Here is a 10,721-nt window from a genome sequence, read left to right as displayed (position 1 = left end):
CACACTGTCATGTGGTAAGTGACTATGCGAATGATCACGTAATTTAATTTTAAATTCCTACCCAGGATTTGGTTGCATCTGGATGAAGTATATTACAGTGGCATAAAATCTACTGATGGTGTAGGAAATCTCAAAATTAGAGGAGATTTTAAGTATTCTTGATTATGAGGCTCAAATGTCTAAAATCTAAGGAGGTCCTTGACTGATGGACTCCCTTGTTGCCCTCAGATCTCCGTGCGGAAGGTCAGGGTGCTCCCTGCCATCTTCTTCTGGTAGTCTTTGTCAAATTCTTCATTCTGGGCCACAGTGAAAAAGCTCCTCCAGTCCCCAGGCATCCCTGAAACAGGGCAAAGTCTCAATGATTGCCACACAAGAGTACAGGGTGAAGTGAACACACACCCTTGGAGTCAACACAAGAATGGGGGGAAAAAAGGAAGTTTGCCTCTTAAAAATGATGTAGTGTCACGGACAAGAATGCATACTGAATGGGGTAAGAAACATTACTGGAAAACCTAAGCAGATCATGGGGACCACAGAGTCCAATTTGGCATCTGAGAATATAAGTCTTACGTACCTTTCCTCATAAAAGGGGAGATAGAGTGGTCCAGGAAGCTGGTAGGCAAAGTGGTGTAGTTGGCCATTGGGTTGTGCTTCATTACATCGAAGGAGGTGTGATAGATGATTTTATTCAGAACTTCCTCTGGAATTTCTTTATCCAGGAACTTCACAATCTTCTGAATTTCCCGCTTTGGGTCCTGGATGTACAATAGTTATACAAAACAAATAATTTTGAGTTTCCATTAGGGATGACATTCTGTGTGGAAAAACAGTGTTTGGGGAGGAATGAGTTAAGGGATCAGTTCAAATAAGTTCAATAAACATCCTTCAGATGACGACTACATGCAAGGGTGCTGTCAAGACACAAAGATGAGAGCTCTTCCTGCCTTCAGGAAGCTTGCCCTACCATAGGGAGATGAATGTAGACATAACTAACGAGAAAACATGTTGTCCATACAGAGAGAGAGACATGAGATTTGTATAAAGCAGCATTACGTCTCCTGATAGAGATCAGGAAAGGTTGTATAAGGGAAGAAAATGTTGCAGATGAGGCACAGTGTGACTAACTCTAGTATTTGAGATATAAAAGATAGCAAAGAAAAAAAACCCTGTCAGTTTAATAGAAGGTCATTAAGGGGATAAATACAAAGGGATCTCAAGTTGATGCAGAAGTGTGAATTCCTATGCACTGGTTCTTTGATCAAAGAATTGTAGAAAAGGAGCTAAAGCTTTTGATTAGTTTTCGCAGAGAATTATTTTGTAATTCTAGAACACTAACCCTCGGGTCCTGAGAGTGATTTTGTCCTGCCTCTCATACACAGTGACTTGAAATGGAGAAATATCCCAATATGTGAGACCAATCCTGCCAATGTTTATCTGGAGTAAATAGTTTGTGATGTGGGCCTGGGGTCTGGNAAAAAACGCCTGTCAGTTTAATAGAAGGTCAGTAAGGGGATAAATACAAAGAGATCTCAGGTTGATGCAGATATGTGAATTCCTATGCACTGGTTCTTTGATCAAAGAGTTGCAAGGGAGGAGCTAAAGCTTTTGATTAGTTTTCTCAGCATTCACACAAGAAGCATTCTGTAATTCTAGGACACTAACCCTCGGGTCCTGAGAGTGATTTTGTCCTGCCTCTCATACACAGTGACTTGAAATGGAGAAATATCCCAATATGTGAGACCAATCCTGCCAATGTTTATCTGGAGTAAATAGTTTATGATGTGGGCCTGGGGTGTGGAAGAGGGAGAAGGAAACTCTCCCTGAACATTCACCGAACACAACTAGGTACTTTACATATGTGATCTTATAAATCCTTATGATAATTTCATTAGATACAAAATGAGATGATACCCATTTTGTAGGTGAACACATGGTTCATAAGTGTCAGGATTAATTCAACTATAAAAGAATGTAATATTTCCTGAGGAGGAAGGATCTTCTAGATTTTGTGAACTGAAGCAAAGAAAATTGAGAGGAACAGAAAAGTAGTTAGAACTCTCAAGGGTAAAACAGAGTCAAGAATGTCATGGAGAGAAAGGATCGCACTGAAGGGTCTTCTTTGGTCAAGCCCACACACAGAATTCTGACTTTGGTTTGCTGCCCTGGAGAACATGGTGGTCTGATGTGGACTGCACTACCCCTCACCTCCTTCATGTCCTCATAGAAGATGTAGAGAATACGGTGCTGGTCTTTCGCATCCCACCATCCCTTCACATGGTCATACCAGGAGCCCCATAGCACTGGAGGGAACAAGAGAGAAGTGGGAGCGGGGCATCGATATCCATTTGAAACTTATAAAATGAGCCTGGATGTCTCAAATAAAAGGGAAAAAGAAAAGAAGATAAAGACCCTGGTCAGAATTCTTATTTGCAGAAGAGAGGAGCTTCTTAATATTCAGAGAGATGATAAAAAGTATTCTGGATTTCTTGGTTTTATATTTCTGCCCTGGAACTTACTAGCACATTAGATATTGTGTAGTTGCCAGGGATCCTAATCTTTCTTTCCCTTGCATCACTACATGGTGCCTATATCATAATCTTTCTTTCCCTTGCATCACTACATGGTTCCTAGATTAGTGCGACACAATAAACATTGTCTCCTAGTAGGCTGATTTTGATTCCTTAAAAATCTATAATTACCATGTATTTGGTCAACTTTTTGCTCTGTAATGGTGAATTAGAGGAAGAGAGGTACACTGGATGCGTTCTGTTGGCCCTGACAAATTCACTCTGCACCCTGCTTCATCTTGTGAGGTTGACCTCCAGGGACTCCGGAAATGCCTCCTGTGTGCTCAAACTCCCACGTGGGCTTTGCCAGGAAAAGGTACTAACAGGCTTTTGGAAGCAAGAAGAGAATAAGGAAGGTATGTTTATTTTCCTGATGCTCTTCCTGTTGGCTCACTGTGGTACTGTTTCCCCTACTGACGGCTTCAGCTCCTGTTAAGGGGCCCTGTCCTTTTCCCAGGGGTGCAATGGCTCCCTACTGGTACTCATCCAACACTGTATTTCCACTTGTTTGTTTCTTTAAAATCTGCCCATAGCTTTGTAAATAGTGTCTTAGGTATATTCTCCTCTAAATGATCCATTTTGAATGTGCCATCCCATCCTGCCAGGACTTTGATGACTACAATCATTCAATGAAAACCCATCCTTTCTGAAGTCAGCATTGACGAAGAAAACATGAATAAGGACATCTGTACCCACAATTTCGTCTCACTCACCTTTTCCAGCTTTGAATGCCTCAACAAACTCCTCCCATGTACCAGGGTTAGGTATTAATTTAGCCATTCTTGAGAAATGGTAGTAGGACACCACAGTGTCCTTTGCATTTCTAGCCACATAGATAATCTGAAACCAGCCGGCAAAGGGGATTGAGATAGAGAGAAAACAAAACAGAGAAATATTATCTCTCACTGCAGAGGACCTTGTTATTGGAAGAATCTTAGACTATCCCATTTGAGTATCTGAACGTGTCTACATTTTTCTTTTGATCAGGATGACCACATCTTCCAGTTTGCTCAGAGTTCCAACGTATATATGTGGTCTTAGATAAAGATTATGAGCATTCCCCTTTTCTTAAAAGTATTCTGGTTTGCATGATAAATACTATGGTCACCCTAACTATGATATTCCTAGAGGCTAAAGAGACCACTGTGTTTTTTTCTATTGCATAAGGTAGGTCTTCCTTGGCTTGTACTAAGTGAGGCCTCTAGGTTATTGTATGGGGTAACTAATGCAGTCAGCCATTTGGTCTCATCTGCACATGATGAAATGCAGCTTTATAGATTAATGATATCATTGCTACTTTTCATATGTGGTAAGATTGTAGGACCTTTGAGGGCAGTGCTACGTCTCCCTTTGGAGCTGCTTGTGATGATTCTTTAAATCACAAAAGCAGGGGTGTGGTCTGGCCAGGGAGAACTGAGATCTTTGCTTCATGTCCTGTGGTTACTGTCCAGATTCCCATGCTCACCTGTGCTGCTGTATGCATTCTCAGCAGAGCTGAGATGGAGGAGCCTATTAATGGTGACACAAGCATTTTCTTGTATCTCCCTTACTGAACAGAATTTCTGTGTCCCACACAATTCACCCAGTGGTATTTCTCTCTCAGCCAACCTCCCAAGCCTTTTCCTTTCCCAGCTGCCTTTCCCCCACCCCTTTCATAGAGGGGTACAAACCCAGTATGTTTCTCTGCATTTTTTCTTACTGGTTGATTTTTTTCCTCAGGTATTTATGAAAGCATTAGGGAACCAAAAAGTGTGACACAGCTGCACCATCTTATAATGTAAATACATTTCTTAATGCTGGTATTGGTTACTGCCTTTTTGTAAGCTTGAGTAAATTGTGAAGGGGAGGTCTGGGCTAGATGTGGAGCATTTTCAGTGTGCTTGTGGCAGGAGTCAGATGACTGGGATATGACCTAATGCCCGGTATATTTTCTGAGAGTCTGCTGACCAGTCTGTGTGAATCCCCCATGGATGCGGTAACAAATTATTAGAGATGAAGTGGCTGAAACAATAAGAGATCTATTCTCTTGTGGTTCTGGAGGCTTGATTTCCCTGAGCTCAGGTCAAGCTGTTGGCCCTTTGGTGGCACTAGGGGAGAATCCCTTCACTTGCTGTTGCTAGCCCCTGAAGGCCACCTGCATTCCTTGGTTCTTGACTCAATCCCTGGCTTCACTTGTCACATCTCCTACTTCCTTTGATCTTCTTGCCTCCCTCTTATAAGAATCCTTGTGATGATACTTAGGGCCCACCTATTAATCCAGGATAATCTTCTCATCTCAAGATCCCCTACTTAATCAAATCTACAAAGTTTATTTTACCATATAAGGTAGCATTCACAGGTTCTGTTGATTAGCACATGGGTATCTTTAGGGAATGGTTATTTAGTTTACCACTGCATCATAAATAAAAAATCTTGGGCTCAACTCTCTAATGTCACTTCCTATTCAAAGAAGCCTCAATTCCAAGCAGGTAAAGGGTGGTGTTGCTATTGAGATTTTTACATTTTTTAGGAGGCCTGATTTTATGGAAAAAAAGTGCTAGTATGATGACTAACAAAATGTTATTTTGTCTTCTCACATTGAATCTACAATACCATTTGGAAATAATATTGCTTCTTGAGTGGCATGAGTCATATATGTATGATCTATCTGTGGGAATAAAGCAGATAGTTTTCACAAATCAAGTTAACCTGTGTAAAATCTCAGGGAAGCAGATCAGGAATGGGACAGCCTATTGCTATGTGGAGTCCTATGCAATTGCAGTGAACCTTGTTTGGAGATGGGAGATGGGCAAGATGAAGAGCTGTGACTCATGGAAGCCCAGAAATAGCAGAGTCAAAAGCAATCACTTGCCCTGTGTATCTAAGCACCACACATAGGGGAAAGTGTCTTGGCTAAACAGACGTGACCCTTATGGTTTTCATAGTAAGCATACAGTATGGGTCTCTAAAGTAGCTTGCTTGCAGGGAGAAGATGTGCTGGTCTGGTTGATACAAACATTTTGATTCTGCTGGATGGCTACACTTTTCACTGCAAGTTTGTAAGTTCATATTGTGCTCATATTACATATTTCATTGAATTTAAGACTCACTGATGAAACAGGTATAATAAAAAAAAAAAAACCACTAGAATTTTGGTGTACATTACACATTGAACCTGAACCTGGAAGTGTCAAAATAAATGAAAATTGTTGAAAATGGAGGACATAGTGGTATAACGGTTCCTGGGAGCTTGCTCCACAAGATACGCTGTAAGCGTGGTCAATGTAGTATCATGGTCTTACAGCTGTCCATCCTTCTTTGTGTTGCTCTACCTTCCCCTCCACAGGTTTTCCCTAAATAAATCCCTTTTATGTCTTTCCTTTTGCTTCTTAGATGATTCAAACTAAGATAAAAGCCCTGTTGAGGAAATATGTGCTTTGTTTCACCACTTGCTGTCTTTGGATGTGGCTTCCTTGGCAGCTAATCAGAATGATTTTGTCTGGAAACTTCCTAGTATGTACCCAGAAATAATATTTTGAAGGAAAGTTGGATCCAGGATGGAGTATGTGGGAATGTGGGGGTAAGGCCACCATCTGCTCTATACCTCCATTGGTTATTTATCTTTCAACATCTTTGATTGTTTCCACTTAGAGACAGTGATTGTCCATATGACCAAAATTGGGCTTGAAAAGTTGGCTTTTCCTACCTTTGAACTTTCTTTCCAGAAGGAAGGTGGCAGCAACTGAACAGGGCAGGTGAGTCTTCATAGTTCTGGGAGAAGGCATTTTCTGGGCAAGATCCAAACCTAGGAAAGAAGGCCACACCATTTACTTGGATATTTTTCATCAGCCTCATGAATTCAATATTACTGTTTTCCTAAACATCTGGAATGAGATTTACTGAATAGCTGGCTTTGCCTAAAATTATGGTTTTTCATGTCTATATGCCTCCGTCCTGATTACTTGACTAATTGGTTGTACTTGTGTGGGAAGATGCAGATGCTTTGAGAGGTCAGAGGTTGGTGATAACTATGACCCCAACAACAACTTGGATATTTTGTCCTTTGGGGTTTTCTATTACTGAAATGGGTAGTAGATTAAAGCAGCTGGAGAAGAGCGGGTGTCCGTCTTGACATAGGTGGGCTATCAACCAGCCCTACAAGGCCAGCAGTTCCATCAGTCTTTCTTTCAACCTCTACTTTCCAGGCCAAGAACTGCAACAGCCTCTAGTCAAACACCACACTGGTCTCTGTGCTGCAATGTGTTTTTAGATGAATAATGAGGACTTACAGTAGTCAGGTAATTTCAGTAATTTCTCCAAGGTAGTAAAAATGACAGCCAGGAGTGAAAATTGGTTAGTCTTTGGTGGCAAAGACAATGGTGAGTGATGGGGAGCGGCTTAAGAGACTTTGTGGAAAGGAGTAGAGAGGCAAGGAAAAAGTAGATAAATCACAACAAAATCCTCCCTGGAAACAATGTCCAATGCTGAGGGTTAAAATACCAAATACAGGCTGGGGTTTGACCCCAGAGCACCAGTCTCAAGGAAGGGGCTTGCCAGTGAGGCAGAGAGGTAGCCTTGGTTGGAGAAACACAGCTTCTGGTGGAGAATCAGAAGGGGGAGGAACCCCCTGGAAACCTGGCTGTGAAGGGAAAGTAGGAAGTAAGAGAAAGAAAATTAAAGATCCTGCAGAAATGAAAGAAACAGCAGCATGCAGATTCCTCCTCCCCACCATCCACAATGCCATCTGTGAACAAAACGATACACTGGAGGCCAGAATGGACAGAAGAAGGTGCTTTCAAACTAGAAACTACGGTAATTAAATGATTACAAACAGAACAAAGCAGATCTCATGAAAACAAAACTGCTATAAAAAACAGGAAAAGTAAATCGAGGCCTTTAACCTAATGAAAAGTTTCCCCTGAAAACCAACTACAATCCTAAATAAAATTGTAATACAATATTCCAATCGTGATTAAATGTTGCAATCAAATGTTTGGGAAAAGGAACAAACAACTCAGAAATACAAAAATTAAGAACTGAAATAGACAAAAGAAACACACAAATAAATATAAATATAAATTAAGGAAAAGGGGACAAATGAGAAAAGATTTGATGGAACTGAAAAAGGGAAAAGGCACAATAGCATAAGTGAAGATTAAATCATAAGGTTGACAATGAAGGCTAGGTTTGAAAGGAAATTAAATAAAGGATGTTGAAGAAAGGCAAGAAGATAACCAAGAGGTGGACAGTGAGGTAAATAAACAAGCAAAAAGGGTCAGAGAGAAAGTGTCTGAGGTGGAACACAGGCATGGCAGCTCTAACATTGGTATAAACTACAGTTCCTGAGAAAATTAAAATGGTGGAATAGAACTAGTGTTTAAACTTATAATCTGAACAAACTTTCTTGAAAAGAAGACTTGAATTTGTAGAGATTTTAGCTCATCTACTCCATAATATTTTCTCCAATCTATTCTGGGTGGATTAGGAGGAACTTAACAGAGGAACAAGGGGGAGAAGAAGGGGGGAAGTGGTGGGGGAAAGGGAGAGAGGCAAACCATGAGAGACTCTTGAAGGCTGACAAAAACTGAGGACTGATGGATGTGGGGGGGGAGGGGGATGGGCATGGAGGAGGGCACTTGTGGGGATGAGCACTGGCTGTTATGTGGAAACTAATTTGACAATAAACTATTTGTAAAAAAAAAATTAAGCCTCCTGTTACATTAGAGAAGGCAGAGCACATATCAGGTGTCTTCACCTTTTGGGGGCAACACATTATACACTTACAATTTTAATAAAACCTATGTGTGCTGTTAGTTGCAATCCAGCTTCTTTCCATTTGGGAGAAACTCACCAAACTGTCTTGCGTTTGGCCCAACAAGCCATATAGCAGGCCTTGTCCTTAGTCTCTCTGGGCTCAGCCTTCTAAGTTGAATCAGTGGAGACATCTGATTAGGCCTTGTGGAGTCTTGAGATTAAACACAGCTTTATCTGGCTGTCCATGGGGCCTGGACTAAACATCTGCCCCAGACAGCAATCTAGCACACGCCACTTGAGCACCAAATTTTGGCAGTCCACTGGGCCCTTTTAGAGAAAAAGGTATTCGTAGCCCGTGGTGATTTGCAACAAGTCCCCATCCTGCATTGGGCTAGTCATTCAACCCAGCAAAGGCTCAGCAATGCCCTGAGGCCTCATTGTTAAAATGAAAGTGGTACGTTTAAAAAGGACTCAAGCTGATGTCAAGAGCATTTCCAGAGTACAGGAGGTGTGGCTCCCCCAAGCTCAGCCTCTTGACTACTGTTAATGGAGGTACATCTGGTGGCACCCCCACTGTTGGCCTGTCTAGCAGTTTGAGAAGCTCCCTGGGACCAGGTGTTTGGCATGGAAAGGGAACCAGTGTTCTTCACATACAGCAGTGCTGCCGTCGTACACAGTGCCACCCACCAGCAGGCTGCAGTGGTATCCTGCTACCTCATATCCCTAGTCAAGGAGGGCGCTCCTGGCTTGGCCCAGATAGCAGGGTTGGTGGCAGTGTGCTTGACTCCACAATAGGCCACAAAGTGAGACTCCCAAGAGCACATATTTTTGCTGACTCCTGGACTGTTAGCCATGGACTCTTAGACTGGTCTGGATAATGACAAAAGGATAATTCAATGTCTCCAGGTGCCTCCATTTGGAGAGGGACAACCAAGTCACATATGCAACTTACAGTCACTCATGTCTGTGCACACATGGCAACAAACACCAGAAGCACATTCTAATAACATTGCAGACTCCTTGTCCCAACATTCCAACAACATTCCAGACATAACCTTCATATAACTATTCTTCCAGAAATACCATGCCCACTAGGAGAGTGGGCCCCTATTACATCGGGCCACAGGGGAGCAATAGCACTCACTGATTGGGGAAACAGGTGTGGAATCATTTTCACCTTTGTTCTATCAAAACTGGTGGTAGATAATTGCCTCTTTGTCCCCAGACAAAACTCTGGAAGATTCCCAGGTCAGTGGGACAACTTGTGATGGCAAATTTGTTGTATCAGACTGCTGCTGCCCTCTGCAGGAGCTAGTGGGTATGTAAACACCATCATCAATACCTTCTTGGGATGCCTACAGGCTGTTCTCTCCAGAAACACTGCTTCCTATTGTGCAACATCCTTCCTAACCAGATATGTGCGTGTCCCCTTACACCCACAAGACATTACAGATTCAGATAAAGGAACATGGAACTGCTTCCACCTCCGAAGCAGCTCAGTAATGGCCTCTGGAACATGGAATCTTGTGGAATTTCCACCTAGCTCACTGGCCCCAAGCAGGGGGATTTATAGAGAGGTACAATGGCTTTCAGACAGATGCTCCTCAATTTTTAAACACTAGGGACCCCCAAATGCACAGAAATTTTACTTCTGGCTCTATACTGCTTGATTCCTGGCTCTTAGCTCTCCATACCCCCATGACAACTACATGTGTTCTTTTAAAAACCCCTTCTAATATTGACAGGGACCCTGACTCCTCTGACCTCAAGGAAGATGTCATTCATTTCTGTTCACTAGATGAATGCTGCCCTCAGCCTTGTGATCTTTCCATTGTCTCACTGTCTTCCACATGCTGGGAACCTGATCAGGGGTGGATTGTGTCATATGACGCTCTTTGCATAGCCCAAAGGAACAAACCCTACCAAATTGCTTATACAAATTTCATTGGCTCAGATGATGGTCCACAATCAGCCACAAAGTGAAGAACACTGGCTTTGCTCACTATTCTGGTTTTAGGCCTGGTTAATTAAATCAAGTCCATAAAAAAGCTTTGCAAGTTTTATCATGCCATAAAATTATGATTCCAGGGTCAACTAGTGGGTCTGTGGATCTCAAAGAGAGGAGAAAGGTATTCCTGCTAGTGGATGCCAGTCACATTAGGAAATGAATCCCCCAAAGGAACCATAGAATCCTATGGTGGCTCTCAGTGGATGCAGACAGGTCTCCACCCCACTCGAGATGAAGAAGCTAATGAACCCTTGCTCCTATGCAAAAACACACTCCTTTTTGTTGCTATCCATACTGATTTCCCTGAAGGACACCCCTCAAGCTAGTCAAAGCATATTCTCTCCTTTATTGTGGCTACCTTGGATAATAGGGTTGTTAGTAAATCCCTCCAGCCTAACTCTATCTCAGAAGAT

The 10,721-nt window shown here is 42.2% G+C and overlaps 1 pseudogene; it reads right to left on the bottom strand.

Annotated features, from left to right (window-relative positions):
* Positions 1 to 224: 224 nt before the first annotated feature.
* Positions 225 to 6,351, bottom strand: LOC144241659 (sulfotransferase 1C1-like; annotated as a pseudogene).
* Positions 6,352 to 10,721: the final 4,370 nt, after the last annotated feature.

The sequence above is a fragment of the Crocuta crocuta genome, unplaced genomic scaffold, assembly GCF_008692635.1.
Source record: "Crocuta crocuta isolate KB4526 unplaced genomic scaffold, BGI_CrCroc_1.0 scaffold1305, whole genome shotgun sequence".
Classification (NCBI taxonomy): domain Eukaryota; kingdom Metazoa; phylum Chordata; class Mammalia; order Carnivora; family Hyaenidae; genus Crocuta; species Crocuta crocuta.
This window is presented reverse-complemented; position numbering and strand designations above follow the sequence as displayed.